Source organism: Dendrobates tinctorius, unplaced genomic scaffold (genome assembly GCF_039654945.1).
Source record: "Dendrobates tinctorius isolate UK_male_01 unplaced genomic scaffold, ASM3965494v1 ptg000202l, whole genome shotgun sequence".
NCBI lineage: Eukaryota > Metazoa > Chordata > Amphibia > Anura > Dendrobatidae > Dendrobates > Dendrobates tinctorius.
In genome coordinates, this window is record NW_027361869.1 from 2,228,983 (window position 1) to 2,249,501 (window position 20,519).

A 20,519-nucleotide genomic window follows, 5' to 3' on the forward strand; every position below is an offset into this window, starting at 1 on the left:
TGTGTTAGTAGTTCCAACTCTCCTTGTTTGTTGCCCATGCTTTGTGCATTAGTATAGAAACATTTTAGTTTGTGATTGGTTTCTCTTTCTCCAATATTTTTATTAATTAGATTCTTTCGTCTTTGTTCTTCCTTTCCACTTCTAATAGCAAAGTTCTCAATAGCATTTGTCAGGTGTATGGCTTTTTCTGGTCTTTTGCTTCCCTTCCCACGTTGTTCTAGTTTAAAGCTCTCCTTACAAGTGTAGCAAGGCGACTTCCAAATACCTGCTTTCCAGTCTTCGTAAGGTGCACCCCATCTCTAGCAAGTAGTCCATCGTATAAGTAGTTCACTCCGTGATCCAGAAATCCAAATCGTTGCTGACGGCACCATCGACGTAGCCAGTTGTTCACCTGCAGAATCTTATTCCACCGCCTTGTTCCATGGCCATCCACTGGGAGGATGGAAGAGAAGACCACCTGCGCTCCCAGTTCTTTCACTTTCTTGCCTAAGTCTTCAAAGTCTCTGCAGATGGTTTCCAGGTTGTTTCTTGCGGTGTCATTTGTCCCCACATGTAGTAGCAGGAATGGGTAGTCATCTGTAGGTCTGAAGAGTCCTGATATCCTGTCAGACACATCTTTAATTTTTGCACCTGGAAGACAGCACATTTCTCTTGAAGTTAAATCCGGTCTGCAGATAGCGGCCTCTGTTCCTCTCAACAGGGAATCCCCCATGACCACCACTCTCCGTTTCTTCTTCACAACATTTTTCTTTCTCCATCCAGGAGGACTCTGAAGGCATACAAGGTTGCTGTTTGTTGGCAAAGTCTTATCCTGATGTATTTCTTCATCGTTTTCCTGCGTGAGAGTCTGGTACTGGTTTCTGAGCAGTATGGGTGCTGACTGCCTCCTGATCCTCCTGCTTCTCTGGGTCACATGTCTCCATTCCTCTGTTTCTTCAGGTGCACTTCGAATTTCTTCTCTTTCTGTAACGGGAAGAGATAATTCTGCTCTGTCCAAGAACTCTTCACCTTCCTTAATGATCTTCAATGTAGCTAACCTCTCTTCGAGATTTTGCAACTTTTCCTCCAACAGGGTCACAAGCTTGCATTTGTGGCATGTGAAGTTTGGCTTTTCCACTGGTAAATCTGTGAACATGTAGCAAGAAATGCAGCTCACCAAATGGCTCCTGGCCTCTTCCATCTTGAGATTTCTTAAAAACGATGAAAGATGAGCCAAAATCGGGGCGCGGTTTTTCCGATTTCCTCTTTTCAGCTGCAACGGCCAAAACCCAGTGATCGTTGAGCTCACGGAGACTCTTCACTTATCCCAGAAGGCACTGGGAATATGCAAATGATCTCCTCAAGACTCTTCCACTGGTTTGGTTTTCATCACAAGCCTTTGCACGCTACCAGCAGCATCAGCGTTCACGCTACTTGTAGATGCTGCTGGTAGCAGAGCACATAATGCCGCCCCCACGGTCACTCACTTTTAGGTGGGGAGAAGATGGAGTGCCATTGCAGCAGCCAGCAGGAATGTGGTGGGGGCCCCCTTAGAAGCTCTTGTGGTGGGGGCCCCGGGGCTGAAGCCCCGCCTGCCCTGCCTATAATCCGGCCCTGCACGGTGGCGGATTATAATGGGGCAATTTACTGGCCTGGGCTGTGGGCCCCTTAACCCCACTGGGCCCGGGGCAACTGCCCAAATTGACCTCATTATAATCCGCCACTGGATGCTTTTCTTGTGAGTAACAGTATAGAAGGTTACGGATAACAGAATATTATAGGTAGATGGTTGACCCAGCTTAGGGGAAGGAATTTTTTTCCCTATGGAGAAAATTGGCTTCTACTCTGTGGGTTTTTTCCCTTCCCCAGGATCAACAATGCAGCTGCACTAAAAATAGGCTGAACTAGATGGACATAAGGTCTTACTTCAGCCTTCAAAACAATGTTACTATGTTACAAGCTACAATGTACAAATCCTCATCCCGAACGTCTTTAATCTTTGGTTGCCCCTACTTTAGATCTTCTGGATTATTACTGTATAGCCAGAGTCACTTTCCAATAATTTTGTGATAGTTTATTGGTGCACTCATTTATTCTCTACATCATTGTTCCCAAACCAATGGCAGAGGTCGGAAGTCATACATGGCGTCAGTCTTGCGTCAGCTGGTGACATCAACAAACACTATTGTGCACTAAACACAATAGGGGCATTGCAGAATCACTAAAAGCTTGGCACTAGGGTTACGATTATATCAGGAGAAATTATTGGCTTTTAGCTACTTCATCTGCCAAATCGAGCTGTTGGCAAAGTGGCCCACAATAATTAGCTAGCTGATCTGGCGGCTCATAAATTAAAGGGGCTTAATGTGATAAAACAACTCTCTTAACAGTAAGGCAAAAGTAACGACACGGGACGAGCATTTGATATACTAGGCTTGACACTATTTTTTAGATTTGACAGTAGCATGTGAGCTGGAAAAGGTTGAGGACAGCCGCTATTTTATGGCGCATCTCATCTCCTGCTCTGGACCTCATTCATCTTCTCTGTATTCTCCAGTCTGTTTCTCTTCTCTGTCTCTTCTGAGACTTTTTTCCCCTCTTTCATCCATACAGCATGTGACTCTTCCCAAGCCTTTGTCCTTTCTCTGTATATCTCTCGCCGCCTGCTTCTTTTCTCCTTGACTTTTGGCAGCATGTGTTTCATCACCAACCTTTCCTTATATCAGTCCATTTTAATTTAATCCGTGCAGTCTCGTTTTTTGCTTCTGCGTCCATTCATCTCTCTTTTGCATAAGTCTTTTTTCTTATTCTCTGCGATCCTTCACAGAAATTCAAAATATCATCTCCATCCATATCTGGCAGATCATTGCCACCTCTACTTTGCTACCACATCACACACAATCCTTTTTATCATGTTACATTTGTTCCCATTTCTTCTTTTATAGCTTTTTACTATCTTTTCTTAGTGTTCTCCCTTCCCATTGCTTGTACTCTTCCTCCTGCCCTTTCACTCTCTGTGATTTTTTTTTTTTTTAACAATGACACCTCATCCGCTTTTCCTGAACAGATGCTCTAATTAGCAGCAATTAAAGGAATCCTCTCTAGTCTTAGCGGGAGGTCTTCTTTGCAAGGAGTCTCTCCCCGTGTTTCTACTCAGTCGAAAAAGGAACCATCTGTGTAGGCGGCTTCAAAAAGTGGCCAGGGAAAAAAAAAATATAAAAGTACCAGTGATACTGTGCCAATATCAGGAAACTCTACACCTGAGAAACTTGTGAGTCATATATACAGACCGTGCCTCGGAGTCCACAGCGCAGAGGCATTTTCTGACATTGTGGAGTGTAACGTTAATTGGTTTATTATCTGTTAATTAGAGAAATTCCAAAACTCTTGCCATTGGCAACCAATGAAAACGCAAAGGAATCTTAATGACACGGTAATTGTTGCCATCACTGATTGCAAACTTGCACTTGCCCAGTAGAGCAAGAAGCGTTGTTTTACATCAAGGAGCTGATACGATGATCTCTACTATCATATGGCTTACAGCATTGCCACTCTTTATTTCCATTGATCGTACAATTGGACCTGTGTAGCGGGATGTTCACGCCATGTGTATTTGCTGCGGAAAGTTGTATGTTGGTCTAAAACAACTCCACTCAGATGAACGGGAAGGGATTTTCAGTTGCAATGAAAACGGCAGCGTGAGAATTCATCCCTAGGCTATGTTCACATGAAGTGTTTTGGGGGGTTTATTTTAAAGTTTTTTTTTTATGAAAAAAGAAGCTGCATTATACAGTACCCAGCATGTTTTTATCTCCCTGGTTGAAGTTGAGAACTACAGCTTTTTTTCTACATCTGCAGCACATCAGTTCTTTCAGTATTTTTGCACCATTTTCTCACCCATCGGTAGCAATGATAAAGTGCAAAACACATGGCAAAAATCGCAGAAAACAAGGTTTTGCTGTGCTTTTGCAGTGTAGCTTTCACGGATGGCACTTTGACGTGAGATAGTCTATGGGGCTGTGCATATTTCTGCAAAAAATCACAAGGACATGTTCAATTTTGGTCAGATTTTCACGGACTGTCAGAAAGGAGAAGGCAGAGAAACTTTTTTTTATTTCTCTATGTACGAGAAAACTGACGAAACTTGGACCACACGCTGATGAAAATAATCTGTCAATTTTTTCATACATGAGTAAAATGTGCATCTGAATGAGCCCTAAAACTAATATTTACTGTAGACAATGCACACATGTAATCCACACAAAAAAACGCAGCTAAAAACCGCTGCAAAAAAAGCAGCGAAAAAGCAGCAATATTTGTATTTTGAACGCAGTGTATTAACTGTCAAAAGAGCAGGTTTTGGCTGAAAGCAAAAATACTGCGTGTGAACATAGCCTTATAGTCCAACTTTTGAGTGGGCCACTGTTCTCCCAAGCTGTAGAGACAGTAGTGAATCAGATGATCTTACAAAATTGGAAAATTTGCCTTTAAACCACACAACTGTGGACATCTTCTAGGGAACATTTGCTTTGAGTTAGTAGGTTCCCTACATGATGTAAATTGGGAGTATAAAGCTGGACGTACGCATAGACCCTCACACTACGGCCTTTCATTTGACATATACGTCAGAAAACGTTCCTAAATACGGCAGAAGACTGCAACGTGACCCCCTGCATAGGCCAAAAGTACATAAAAAATATATACTACCAATGTTTTTTTTATTGTACACTTTACTTTGGAAAATCGCAGTCTACTGCAGAAATCCATAGCTTTTCTCTGGGTCATAACCCGACCAATTGTAGGCCAAAACGATGCGTTTTGGGCCTCCATCAAGTGAATGGCGTCCTTTAGATGCTTAGTGGGAAATCTAGGAGGAGAGTTATCATTCCCTATATGCTAGTTTTTTGGTATAAAAAAAGTCTAAAAAATTAGAGGCTAGGCATTGTTGTACTAAAACTGTCTTTGTTTCCCTTTTGCGCCAGTCCTGTCACATAAAAAAGGGTTCACTTGGCAAAGTGCAGACAAGCCGAGAGATATAAAATCTAAAATATTTGTACTTTTTGATAAATTTGGCACATCTCACTCCAGCAGCCTTTTTGTTCAAGAGTTGGCAATTGCCCAGTGTTTTCCAATGACTTCCTGGCCAAAAGAGGGTGTTACCGGTAGTGGTGGGATATTCCTGGGATGGACATGGCTTAAAAATCCCCAGAAATGTTGACAATTATGAACACCAGTCTTGAAAAATTTCCATGCAGATGTACAGCAGTAATGTAATATAAATAGAGCTTAAAGGGCTGGTTTGATACCTGAAATGTCGGTTATAAATATCTATCTTACACTCTCGGCACTTTTGTCTTTTATTGTCTTTTACTTTATTATAAAATATCTACACTTCTGTTTTGTTTGAAGGACATCACAGGAGGCTGGGGCTGCACTCACTTTCCCGCAGTGTCTACCGCTCCTGGAAAAGGATGTCCTCAGGGGGTGTCGATGCAGTCACTTACCACAGCGTCTTTCATCGCCGCCCTCTGAAGGTGTGCTGAATCCCTGTTGCTGACAGAAGTTGTAGGAGAAGTGACCAATGCGTTGACACTCAGCTTCTGTCTCCGTCACCGCAGCTTCTTACTGTGAAACAACAAATTATCAGGGGTAGTGATTGAAGAAGGGTGAGTGATACCCAGCAGTGCCTCACAGCTTCAATCACTTCAGGGTCACTCACCCTGCTTCTATTTCCGCACCCTGATGACGTCTTGTTTCACAGTAAGACGCTGTGGTGCCAAAGACAGAAACAGAGTGGAAGCTGCGGGGAAGTGGCTGCAGCCCCAGACTCCTGTGACGTCTCGTTCGAGACTCCCCTTAAACTAAATATTACAGGAAGTGAAGTAAAACAGCACATTTATGGACAATTCCTTTAAGTCCTTCATACACTTTTAGGTGTATAGGGACAACAATAGAAGATGTCTGGGGAAATAAGGATGGGGTGGTTTCAATTTCAAAGCCTTCTATTTTTAGGGCGGTTTTCTCCTCTGGTCCAGTAGGAAACAGATGAATGCTCAACCAAGCTGAGCACTCATATATATGGGGAAGTTGGAAGAAATAGCGTTCTCCAGAAGATCGTTCAGCAGACAGCTGTCTCACCAGCATTAACCATTTGGCATCACTGATTTTACAGATCTCAAGTCAAACTATCCGAATGTCTGTTGCCATCCTAAAATATAGTTTTGCATTATATAAAATATGATTTTCTGATCGAAGACTAATCAATAACTGCAAAAAGCCAAAAAGTAAATCCTATAGCTAAATAGAGGAATCATTGTAATATGTCCACTTTCACCTTTCAAGGTGATGATCTGCAGATTTTAGGGCAAAGTTTTCTTACATGAAAGGAAAGTGCCAACCGAGGTCCAATATCAAGGTCACACAAAGGTCCGCGCCTACGGATTAACATTTGCCATTACCACGTCCTTGAATGATCTCTTAAAAGCAACGCGCAACCTAACAAGGTTAGGAAAACATCACCAATGAGGTTGCTGATAATTGCTTTAATTAACCCAGTGCCACTGTTGGAACAAGACTCCAGCTGTCTTGCAGAAAACATGGTGTATGTTCTTCGGGCTAGTGTGGATTAAGCATCTAAAAATTGTTTGGGATGACTTCTGCTTCAGCAGCTGCTAAGGAACTACAACCTCCAGCAGGTCCTGCCAGCGAAAAGCCCCGCAGCTGGAGTAGCACACGTTGCCCACATCTGATTTATATCATCGATTGCTGCTACTTTTTATAGGAAGCAAATGTGTTCAGAATATCTGCACAGCATTTATGTTCATTTAAGTAGCAAACCACAAAACACCTATTTTATGACATCTCCGAGACTTGTAGCGCCCCAGGAAAAAAAAATAATATTGCTATGTTGTATGAGTCACCTGGGGCTGGGAGTTATATGTACATACTACGTAATGAAAATAACTATATATCATGACTAAGGTCAGTTTCACACATCCCCCTGAATATCTGGACCAGTACCGATTACAGCAGCCCCATTGGTATTTGTAAGGGCAAATTGAGACGAGCATATTTCACGATCCATATGGGGACTGCAATGTCTGGACTGACAGTGGGTCTCTCTACCTGAACTTACAGCCTCAGATAAAGTTTTAAGTTCGGGACAGGAGACCCGCGGTCAGTTCGGGCATTGTTGTCTGTATATGATATCTGTCCCTCTGCCGAATTTGGGTCAGAAGATTCATGGCTGGTCCAGACACTGTGGTCCATACTCAGACCGTGAACGTCGGACGTGTGAACCCGGCGTTACGATTATCAGACATTAATGCCATCACAGCTCAGCTTTCCTTCACTTGGGGAATTAAACATGCAAGTTGTCTCCTCTTCCTTTAGAAACATTTTGCATAGTTAATTTTCAAAGAGGAGCATGCATGGCTTATAAGTCTCCTCACCATGACATCCCAAGCTTGGCTTGTCAATCTTCAAAAGTAGAATATTACCCCTTACAGTAGACTTCACTTGGGGCAAACTTTGAGATGGCTGTTCTTGTCCTGTGTTTTTCTAGGGCAGTCATAGGAGTATATACCAAGGAGCCGGACAACGGGGCTGCTAGGTAGCTAGGTGGGATTACTCTTAGGGTGTGTGCACACGCTGCGGATTCTGCTGCGGATCCAAAGCGGGTTTGGTCCTGCGGTTCCGAAGCGGTTTTGGTCCTGGGGATCCGCAGCAGAATTAGCTGCATTGAACAGTACATTTATAGCCTATGGGAATTGAAAACCGCTGTGCAGACGGTGCGGAATTTTCAGCGCGGATTTGCTGTGGTTTTCAATCCGCAGAAAGAAATGACATGTCAATTCTTTCTGCGGATTACTCTGCGGTTTACCATCTCCTCCATTGTAGAGATGATAAACCGCAGAGCAAAACCGCAGGCTAATCCGCAGATAAACCGCAGGTCTTTTGACCTGTGGATTTACCTGCGGATTTTGCAAAATCCACGCGGATCAATCCGTAGCAGAATCCGCAGCGTGTGCACACACCCTCAAACGTCTCTGTCCATAGTGAGCTCATGTTGACAACATAAGAAGTTGTTTGCGCTTGTTTGAAGGCCCTTTTACACGGGCTGATGCCAACTGTATGGGAAATGATTATTAATATGATAGTTCCGTTACCATAGACATGTGCTGCTGACAACAATGATTTTAAAGGTGGGCTTACATGGTCTCATTTTGGCTCATATTAAGCACTGATTGATGATACGACGAGTCGATTGGCTCTCAATTAAAGGCTCTTTTTCATGAGCCAATGCAAACTGTATGGGGGCTGAAGGTTCATTAATACTATCAGTTCAATCCCCATACAGTTACCATATTGTCGGCAGCACATCTTCTATTTACAGACACACTTGAAAAATCGGTTATCGGCCATTGTAAAGCCGCTGAGGTATGGCTTGGCCGATCATCTGGGATTGTGAGAACTTTTGAAGGATGATTGGGGTTGTGGAATTAGCCCATGGGTTGGGGAGAAATAAACGACAAGGGGCAGTTTGCTCCTGAAATGTGTTGCGAACCTTTTTGAAATGTCATAAAAGTTTTGCACATCTTATAGCACTGGAAAAGTTGGGGAACTTTCGACGTTTTTACGCTACGCTTAGAGCATTTTGCTCCAGTCCACTCAATCAAAACTGGTGCACAAAATACTAGTCTTGGGGAATCGGCCCTAGGTGGTAAAACCCAGCAATATTATGGAAGTCCCAGTTTGTTTTTTGGACACCATACAGCAGATTCATTTGCAGACCCTTTCCTGGCACACATATTCAGCAATCTCCCCCCCCACACACACACACACAATTAATCTGGCACTGTACAATTGAGCAGTGACGGTAGGTTCTCTAAATTCATACATGTTTTGTGGATCTGTTTTTAGGGGCCTATCTGCACAGCGCAGATATGATTTTTATGTATTGCTCTCTGACACCTCTAAGCGCCATACAGTCATTTGTCTTTCCTAATGTTTCCGCTGGGTTTTGATAGAGATAAAATATGAGCCATTTTCAAGCCCCTTTTAAAAATTCTTAACGCTGCATGTGATTTATGCTCTCCTGTAGGAAAATGGTAACTTCTCTCCGAATATGTTAAATTCTTGTCATACGGGCATTAATCCTACTGGGTTATTACAGTCAGTCCCATTAACTATGGAGCTAAATCAAAGCTCTCAGTCTGGAAGCATCAATTCTGATTTTTAACCCGCTCCTTTTTGCCGTGAGTCAATGCACCATTAACACCCCAAGAACATATTCTACTGGGAAAAATATATAACACGGCATCTGGAGACGTGATTTTTTTTTTCTGTTGCATATGCAATTAAATGATCACTTTTCTAAAAATCAATAGCACAATCAAATATAAGAAACTGTAATACATATTATCATAGAAATCTGCTTTTTCCCATTTATCAGTCACTTCTTCCCTTTCCTTTTGAAAAAAAGTGCTAAAATCCCTCTTAGTCAAAATAAGACAGACTGACAGATCACTGAGAGATCAGATTACAGCTCTCTATTAAAATAGAGTGAGGAAAGAGAGCATAAAAAATATACACATAGGGTGGTAGTAAGTGAATTAGCTCACCCAGAGCTGGATTCACAGTTACTTTGCTCAGTACTGAGGTATAATAGCCTCCATGCTGTTTCTGCAACTGAATATCTGCTAATTAGAGAAAGCAGGAAACACTCATATCTGTGTGTGCTGTGAATGGGAGACACCAAAGCATTTGGTCTCCATCCACTAGCTCAGAAACAACTGAAAATTAGAAACAGAGCCTTCAGAAGGGAAAACTATTAAATAAGTGCATAATACAAGTCATATAATGGCCTAGCATGCCGGTAACTTGCATGCCTTCTCAGCACCGTCCTATTCACTGCATTCACCGCTCTGCTCCCCCCCCAGTATCAGAACATCACGCTGATCGGCCTCTTGCAGCATTCCCAACGCTGCTACATTCTCCTGTTGCTGGAAAGTCTCCACCTGGCTATAGAGATGCAAGGCAAGTCTACAGGAATTTAACCTGCTGTGTCCTACGGATTTTTGCTTCCCTGGTCTATCGATATATCAGGCAGTTCCTCCCGCCATGTCTTGCCTGAACTTAGGTTCTGTCCAATTAGTCTCCAGTTTCCTGTCTTGGTGCATTCTTGTTTTGACTCTTCTGTTACGGACCTGGCTTGCTTACCCTTTTTGCCTGATCTCTCCATTCCTGACCAATACTTCATCTGTGCTGCACGCCAAGATCTGACTGTCTAATCAAGTCACTATCTTTGTCCTTTGTGCATTGCATTTCAGCATTGACCCAGGCTGTAAAAATAGTAAAAAGTGCTGCAGGGTTAGGTGTACATACAAATAGATTTGCAAGAAAAGTTGCACTTAGCACAACTATTATTATTGCACTATATTACCCTCCATACTGCTTGTATTACCTTGCATGTGGCGCAATGTTATCCTCCATACCACACTATTACCTTCTATATTATGCCCCTCCATTCCAAGACACACTACCCACCATACCATTTTACCATTCAAGCTGCGCAGTATTGCTCTCCATACAGCGACATATTATACGCTGTAATAACCTCCATGTAGCACCATATTAACCTTCATACTGTGACATATTACTCTCCATAAGGTGATGTACTACCTTCCATATTATGCCATATCACTTCCCATATAGTGCCATATTACCTTCCATATGGTGACTTATTACCCTTCCAGACAGCGCCATATTACCCTCGATACGGTCATTTATTACCCTCCATACAGCGCCATATTACACTCAAAATAGCGCCATATTACCCTCGATATGGTGATTTATTACTCCCCATACAGTTGTGGCCAAAAGTATTGACACCCCTGCAATTCCGTCAGATAATACTCAGTTTCTTCCTGAAAATGATTGCAAACACAAATTCTTTGGTATTATCTTCATTTAATTTGTCTTAAATGAAAAAAAAACACAAAAGAGAATGAAGCAAAAAGCAAAACATTGATCATTTCACACAAAACTCAAAAAATGGGCCAGACAAAAGTATTAGCACCCTCAGCCTAATACTTGGTTGCACAACCTTTAGCCAAAATAACTGCGACCAACCGCTTCCAGTAAACATCAATGAGTTTCTTACAATGCTCTGCTGGAATTTTAGACCATTCTTCTTTGGCAAATTGCTCCATGTCCCTGATATTAGAAGGATGCCTTCTCCAAACTGCCATTTTTGATCTCTCCACAGGTGTTCTATGGGATTCAGGTCTGGACTCATTGTTGGCCACCTTAGAAGTCTCCAGTGCTTTCTCTCAAACCATTTTCTAGTGCTTTTTGGGTCATTGTCCTGCTGGAAGACCCATGACCTCTGAGGGAGACCCAGCTTTCTCACACTGGGCCCTACATTATGCTGCAAAATTTGTTGGTAGTCTTCAGACTTCATAATGCCATGCACACGGTCAAGCAGTCCAGTGCCAGAGGCAGCAAAGCAACCCCAAAACATCAGGGAACCTCCGCCATGTTTGACTGTAGGGACCGTGTTCTTTTCTTTGAATGCCTCTTTTTTCTCCTGTAAACTCTATGTTGATGCCTTTGCCCAAAAAGCTCTACTTTTGTCTCATCTGACCAGAGAACATTCTTCCAAAACGTTTTAGGCTTTTTCAAGTAAGTTTTGGCAAACTCCAGCCTGGCTTTTTTATGTCTCGGGGTAAGAAATGGGGTCTCCCTGGGTCTCCTACCATACAGTCCCTTTTCATTCAGACGCCGACGGATAGTACAGGTTGACACTGTTGTACCCTCGGACTGCAGGGCAGCTTGAACTTGTTTGGATGTTAGTCGAGGTTCTTTATCCAACATCCGCACAATCTTGCGTTGAAATCTCTTGTCAATTTTTCTTTTCCGTCCACATCTAGGAAGGTTAGCCACAGTGCCATGGGCTTTAAACTTCTTGATGACACTGCGCACGGTAATCCCATTTAAGGTATGTTGGACGGTCGATTGGTTTCTGATACAGGGATGTCTCTATTTCATTGTTTTTTAGCTTAATGATGGTGTCCAAAAAAACAATGAAATAGAGACATCCCTGTATCAGAAACCAATCGACCGTCCAACATACCTTAAATGGGACAGTTTCCATCCAAAACACATAAAGAACTCTATTATCTATAGCCAAGCCATCAGATACAATCGTATATGTTCCAACCCCATGGATAGAGACAAACACCTTGGTCGCCTCAAAAAGACCTTTTTGAATCAGGGTTACCATCCAAGAACAATTGAAAACCAAATTACAAGAGCCACCAGATTGTCAAGGAATCACCTGCTACATTACAAAGCTAAAGAAGAAAATAACCGAGTGCCTCTAGTAGTCACCTACAACCCAAATCTGGAGGTGCTAAGGGGAGCTGCACAGAAATTACAACCTTTACTACAAAAAGATGCCCGATTAAAATCCATTTTTCCAGACCCCCCATTGCTGTGTTACAGGCAGCCCCAAAATTTAAGAAGCATCATTGTCAGAAGCTCCCTGTCCTCTCCAACAGCTGCAGGAACCTTTCCTTGCAACCAGAAAAAATGCCATTTATAATGACCACGGACAAGATAAAGATCCCAAACTCACATCAGGACTACAAGATCCCAGGTACTTTCACCTGCATTACATCTAATGTGGTATACTTAATTATTTGTACTAAATGTCCAACTGGGGGTCTGTATGTGGGGGAGACAGGGCAAAAGCTTAGAACAAGGATGAATGCTCATCGTCACACAATAAGAGAAAAAAGAATGGATCTACCTGTGGCAAAACATTTCTGTATCCCTGATCACAGCAACGTGGATATGAAATTACTGGTATTGAAAGGTAACTTCAATTCTCAGAGAGAGAGACGAGTTTGGGAGTACAAATTTATGACGACTTTTGACACTCTCAGTGCTGGAATGAATGTGTCGCATGGATTTATGTCTTTTTACATCAATTAAGGAATTTCCTTTTAAAACATTGTGGGGGAATCACAACACAGAACTAGACCCCAATCAGAGGACCATAAAACATCCGGACTCCTTATCTATGAACTGGTCCAATGTTTATCTTTATGTTTCTCCCTCTCCCATATTGATAGTTCTGCTTCACGTCACTTGTCTTATCTATTGCATTTTTTCTAGGCTGTATTGTGCATAAATATGTGACTTCAGATTTTGTATTAGTCTAGCCTGATGAAGAGACCTGAGTAGTCTCGAAAGCTTGCAATGTGTTACCATCTTTTCAGTTAGCCATTAAAAGGTATCAACTACTGAGGACTCTCAATCCTGAATATTTTTCTATCTACTGGCTAACACGGTACAAAGATATACATCTTTACTGTATCAGGAAGGATGGGAAATCTTGAAAAATGAAATTCTCAAAGCACAATCGTTAACAATTCCAAAAAGAGGGAAAAATAGGAAGCATTTAAGGAAACCAGGATGGATGAACACAGAACTTAAGCACATGCTAAAAAGGAAGAAAGAAATGTTTATAAAATGGAAAGAGGGAGGCATATCTAAAGAAGAATATAATGCTGTCTGCAGAACCTGCAGGGCACAAATCAGATTAACTAAAGCTGACAATGAATTGAGGCTTGCAAGAGACGTCAAAAGCAATAATAAAGGATTTTGGGGATTTGTCAAAAGTAAAAGAAAAGTCAAACATGCTATAGGATTTCTACAGGATGAAAATGATGAAATGGTAGGATGTTGAGAAGGCCAAACTTTTAAATTCCTGTTTTGCATCTGTTTTCTCTCAGAAAGGAAATGTAACATCAACTATTCTTCACTGTCCTATTAAAGGAATAGAAGAATCCAGGATAACTATAAACAGAAATATAGTGAGGAAACACTTAGCTAACCTAAATGAATTCAAGTCTCCAGGTCCAGATGAATTACACCCCAGAGTACTGAAGGAGATAGCAGAAGAAATTTTTGAACCGCTCTCTATAATCTTTGAAAATTCGTGGAGAACAGGAGAAGTCCCAAAAGGCTGGAGAAGAGCAAATGTTGTTCCTATCTTCAAAAAGGGGAAGAAGGTGGACCCAGGCAACTATAGGCCGGTGAGTCTGACTTCTATACCAGGAAAGATCTTTGAACAAATTATTAAACTACATGTATTTCAGTACCTTGATAAGAATGAAGTGATTAAACAGAGTCAGCATGGGTTTGTAACTAATAAGTCATGTCAGACTAACTTAATTTCCTTCTATGACAGAATCACTGATTGGGTGGATCAGGGAAATGCTGTAGATATAGTATATCTTGACTTCAGCAAAGCATTTGACAAAGTATCTCACACAATCCTTATTGAAAAAATTACTAAGTATGGAATGGACAAGGCAACTGTTAGGTGGATTCATAACTGGCTTAGTGATCGGACCCAAAGAGTGGTTGTAAATGGCTGCACATTTAGCTGGAAGAATGTCTTAAGTGGGGTACCACAGGGCTCTGTCCTGGGCCCTGTATTGTTCAACATCTTTATCAATGATTTAGATGAAGGAATTGAGGGTAAACTGATTAAATTTGCTGATGACACAAAGCTAGGAGGGATAGCTAATACTAGAGAAGAGAGAGAGGATTCAAAAAGACATAAATAAACTGGAGCAGTGGGCAGCAACTAACAGAATGGTTTTTAACAGGGAAAAATGCAAAGTACTACATATGGGCAATAAAAATTAAGCATATACAGAATGGGAGGAATAGGGCTAAGCAACAGCACATGTGAAAAAGACTTGGGTATACTAATAGATCACAGACTGAATATGAGTCAACAGTGTGATGCAGCAGCAAAAATGGCAAATGCAATTCTAGGATGTATTAACAGAAGCATACAGTCTAGATCACGTGAAGTCATTATTTCCCTCTACTCCTCTTTGGTCAGACCTCACCTGGAATACTGTGTCCAGTTTTGGGCGCCACATTTTAAAAAACACATCAACAAACTTGAGCAAGTTCAGAAAAGAGCGACCACAATGGTGACCGGCCTGCAAACCCTGTCTTATGAGGAAAGGTTGCAGGATTTGGGAATGTTTAGCCTGCAAAAGAGAAGACTGAGAGGAGACTTAATAACTGTCTACAGATATTTCAAGGGCTGTCACATTGCAGAAGGATCATCTTTATTCTCATTTGCACAAGGAAAGACTAGAAGCAATGGGATGAAACTGAATGGGAGGAGACACAGATAAGATATCAGAAAAAACTTTTTGACAGTTAGAGTGATCAATGAGTGGAACAGGCTGCCACGAGAGGTGGTGAGTTCTCCTTCAATAGAAGTCTTTAAACAGAGGCTGGACAGATATCCGTATGGGATGATTTAGCGAATCCTGCTTTGAGCAGGGGGTTGGACCAGATGGCCCAGAAGGTCCCTTCCAACTCTACGATTCTATGATTCTATAGAACCTTCTATACAGTGCCATTTTATCTTTCATACTGCGCCATAGTACCTTCCATACAGCACCATTTCACCCTTCACACCGCTCTGTATTACCCTCCATACAGCGTCATTTTACCCTTCATTACCGTTCTTATAGCATCATTTTACTCTTCATATGGTGCCTTTTAACACTTCATACCAAGCTGTATTACCTTCTATGCAGCGCCATTGTTTCCTTCGTACCGCGCTGTATTACCTTCCATACAGCATCATTTTACCCTTCATACCGCGCCGTATTACCTTCTAGACCCCACCATTTTATCCTTCATACTGTGCAGTATTACCTTCCATACAGCGCCATTTTATCTTTCATACCGTGCCGTATTACCATCCATACAGCACCATTTTACCCTTTATACTGCAACGTATTACCTTCCATATAGTGCATTTTTTATCCTTTATGCCATGCCATATTATCGTCCATACAACGTCATTTTACCCTTTATACCACAACATACTACCGTCCATAAAGGGACATTTTATCCTTCATACCGCTTAATTTTGCCCTTCATACCGCGCTGCACTACTTTTCATACAGCACCATTTTACCCTTTATATTGTACCATATTACCTTCCATAAAGTGCATTTTATTCTTAATACCGCGCCTTTTACCTTCCATACAGCGCCATATTACCTTCCATAAAGCGCCATTTTACCCTTCTATCCGCGCCATAATACCTTCCATATAGCACCCTTTTAAACTTCATACCGTGCCATATTACCTTCCATACAGCGCTATTTTATGCTTTATACCATGCCATATTAGATTCCATACAGCGCCATTTTATCCTTTATACTGTGCCATAGTACCTTCCATATAGCTCAATTTTACACTTTATACCGCGCCATATTAGAGTACATACAGCGCCATTTTATCTTTCATACTGCGCCATAGTACCTTCTATACAGCGCCATTTTATCTTTCATACTGCACCATAGTACCATCCATACAGCGCCATTTTATCCTTCATACTGTGCTGTAGTACCTTCCATACAGCGCCATTTTATCCTTCATACTGTGCCGTAGTACCTTCCATACAGCGCCATTTTACAGAATTACTCTTTTGTAGACGCAATGGCACAATTGTACTTGGTAACCATGGTCCTGGCTACAGTAAGTCCCCACAGACGCCTTCATAAATTGTGCAGGGTTATATGATAAGTCATTACTGGCTGGAAATGATGCACTGATGAAGCAATGATGAAGACCACCCAGCTTCCATCCTGTGAAGTAATACTAATAAAGTCACTTTAGCCGCCTGCTGTAGATTTTCTTCCTGTCACCCCCGGTAGTGCCGCGCTCTTGCAGTGGTGGACCTCTTGACTGGATGGAGCGCCCCTTTCTCCTTAATAAATTGCTCCTCTCTCAGGATGCTGTATTATTTCTCTGACATGTTAATGAATTTCACAGCATGTCTGGAAAAACTCGCACCTTTAGCTGAAGGTTTTCAGGAAGGTGGGGGAAGAGGGAAAGGGTGGGGGGCCAAGCAAGCTGAAGAAAATCTTGTTTTCATTATACCCTGCCCTAAAAGAAAAAAAAAAGTTAAAAAGTTAGCGAGGTGGAGATGGTCTGCAGAGTTTGGGCGGAGGGGGAGGTGTGGGCCCTCGCTGTTGGGTTTTATAAAGCACATGTGGCCTATGAAGCCATCAGGCCCCCAACAGCTGTAAAATGGTCTGAAATTAGAAATGACTTTCACAGGGCATGATAGATATAACAGCCTTGGCATGCAATCTGGGCGAGCCACAGAGGGCCGGAGCGAGCGGCTAAGGTGCCACCCTGATCCTCAAAGGCTAGCCACCGACTCGGAACATTTTTTTTTTCCACGTCTTCCTATGTGCCCCCCTTCTTATTAATTCCACCGTGTCCTTAATGTCTAACATTGTGACCTCGACAGCACCTGGCTCTGTGGGGTAGTGAGAACACCCAGCATCTGGAGTACAGATTGTTCCCGAAACCTGCAGCAGACTCCATATACAAACAGCCATTTACACTGGAGCAATACACAGACTTGTATTATATGGCCCAATGAAAGCAAATCATTAGCAAGGAACATGCATCTCTGCCTGGTATATATTATATCAACGTTCTCGCACTGTGGATTTCCAATTATTGCAATATTACAACATCAATCATGCCAGGGGTTATGATTTTGCAATAGCTGGAGGATCAGACGATAGGAAACACTCTACTATACTTTATCTGCTTGTTCAGTGTTTTACTATTTGTTGTTGTTGTTGTTGAATTTTCTGGGGTGGGGGGTGTCTTTCCATAAAATTGCAAATTATCCCTTATTCCCTGGCTAATCGCTGCTGGGACTTTCAAAGATTCTGAGAAGTGAGCTCAGTCTTGAAAGGAGGAGGAGCGGTGAGCGTGAATCTCTGCTCCATTTTTTACAGTGGGGAAAAAAAGTATTTAGTCAGTCAGCAATAGTGCAAGTTCCACCACTTAAAAAGATGAGAGGCGTCTGTAATTTACATCATAGGTAGACCTCAACTATGGGAGACAAACTGAGAAAAAAAAATCCAGAAAATCACATTGTCTGTTTTTTTTTCATTTTATTTGCAAATTATGGTGGAAAATAAGTATTTGGTCAGAAACAAGCAATCAAGATTTCTGGCTCTCACAGACCTGTAACTTCTTCTTTAAGAGTCTCCTCTTTCCTCCACTCATTACCTGTAGTAATGGCACCTGTTTAAACTGGTTATCAGTATAAAAAGACACCTGTGCACACCCTCAAACAGTCTGACTCCAAACTCCACTATGGTGAAGACCAAAGAGCTGTCAAAGGACACCAGAAACAAAATTGTAGCCCTGCACCAGGCTGGGAAGACTGAATCTGCAATAGCCAACCAGCTTGGAGTGAAGAAATCAACTGTGGGAGCAATAATTAGAAAATGGAAGACATACAAGACCACTGATAATCTCCCTCGATCTGGTGCTCCACGCAGGATCCCACCCCGTGGGGTCAGAATGATCACAAGAACGGTGAGCAAAAATCCCAGAACCACGCGGGGGGACCTAGTGAATGAACTGCAGAGAGCTGGGACCAATGTAACAAGGCCTATCATAAGTAACACACTACGCCACCATGGACAGATCCTGCAGTGCCAGACGTGTCCCACTGCTTAAGCCTGTACATGTCCGGGCCCGTCTGAAGTTTGCTAGAGAGCATCTGGATGATCCAGAGGAGTTTTGGGAGAATGTCCTATGGTCTGATGAAACCAAACTGGAACTGTTTGGTAGAAACACAACTTGTCTTGTTTGGAGGAAAAAGAATACTGAGTTGCATCCATCAAACACCATACCTACTGTAAAGCATGGTGGTGGAAACATCATGCTTTGGGGCTGTTTCTCTGCAAAGGGGCCAGGACGACTGATCCGGGTACATGAAAGAATGAATGGGGCCATGTATCGTGAGATTTTGAGTGCAAACCTCCTTCCATCAGCAAGGGCATTGAAGATGAAACGTGGCTGGGTCTTTCAACATGACAATGATCCAAAGCACACCGCCAGGGCAACGAAGGAGTGGCTTCGTAAGAAGCATTTCAAGGTCCTGGAGTGGCCTAGCCAGTCTCCAGATCTCAACCCTATAGAAAACCTTTGGAGGGAGTTGAAAGTCCGTGTTGCCAAGCGAAATGACAAAAACATCACTGCTCTAGAGGAGATCTGCATGGAGGAATGGGCCAACATACCAACAACAGTGTGTGGCAACCTTGTGAAGACTTACAGAAAACGTTTGACCTCTGTCATTGCCAACAAAGGATATATCACAAAGTATTGAGATGAAATTTTGTTTCTGACCAAATACTTATTTTCCACCATAATATGCAAATAAAATGAAAACAAAACAGACAATGTGATTTTCTGGATTTTTTTTTCTCAGTTTGTCTCCCATAGTTGAGGTCTACCTATAATGTAAATTACAGACGCCTCTCATCTTTTTAAGTGGTGGAACTTGCACTATTGCTGACTGACTAAATACTTTTTTTCCCCACTGTATCTCTGGGACATTTGGAGAAAGCCTTGGTTATTTCCAACCAGCCCCAATGACTTCCCCCAGCGATTGACAAAGACCAACCTCTCCATTAGGTCTGGCTTAGGTGTTGGAGTGCTTCTCCTGGTAGTGACCGGATAATGGAAAATTTAGTCAATGTATTTTAAAAAAGTCAGCATTTTTCCTATATTTTTTTTTACAAGGTTTTTGTCAAAAGTTCAGGAGATTACTATCTGATCAATGGGGGTCTCACTGATGGGACCCAAAAAGATCTGGAGCCTTGTCTTGAAGGGCGTTACGGTGCCCATGCTCCACCTCAGCTTTGTAGAATGTAAATGGGACTGCTGGAAACAGGCGATCTTGGCTTTTTTTCAGCAGTCTCATTGACAAAGAATAGAGTGGAGTTTGAGCATGCACAGCACACCTACCCTCTGTTCACGATCACTGGGTGTTCCAGTGGACGGACCCCCAGCGATCAGCTATTAATCCACAATCCTTTTGATAAGGGATAACTTACGATTTTAGAAATAAACCTTAAAACAGCAAATTATTGGGAACCTGAATAATTATCATAGGTAGCGGATAGTAGGTTACGCTTAAAAGTATAAATATATTGGGACCCCCATCTGAGTCGAGAATGGGGCTCAAGCATCTCTCCATCCACTTTTGCAGGGTTCCCAAAAACTGCAGCAAAAAAATGATTAGCAATTTTTCGGCATCCTACAGAAGTGAGTGGAGCGAGCCGCACATGCGCAGCTATCTCTCTTTTCACAGCAGCATTGCTCTTCCCTTGCCTGGCATGCACAGGGTGCCCATGAAGCCGGGAATCGTACACCCTGCTCACTGTGCATTGCCAAGGAGGCAGAGATTTGTAAAGAGCCGGTGGTGACGCAGCTCTTACAAATTTTGCTACCACTAATCATGTCCCTGTGGGTGTGAGTTAGTCCTACAGAGACACAGATGATCTTTGCATCCGTCTTAACCGGAATCTTGTCATCAGGTTGTTGCTATATAATCTGAGAGCAGCATGATGTAGGGGCAGAGACCCTTATTCCAGTGATCTGTC

The 20,519-nt window shown here is 42.3% G+C and overlaps 1 protein-coding gene across 1 annotated transcript in view; it reads left to right on the forward strand.

Moving 5' to 3' along the window:
- The window catches only part of NTN3 (netrin 3), a 97,157-nt gene that overhangs the window by 47,902 nt on the left and 28,736 nt on the right, over window positions 1–20,519 (forward strand). The window lies entirely within an intron of this gene.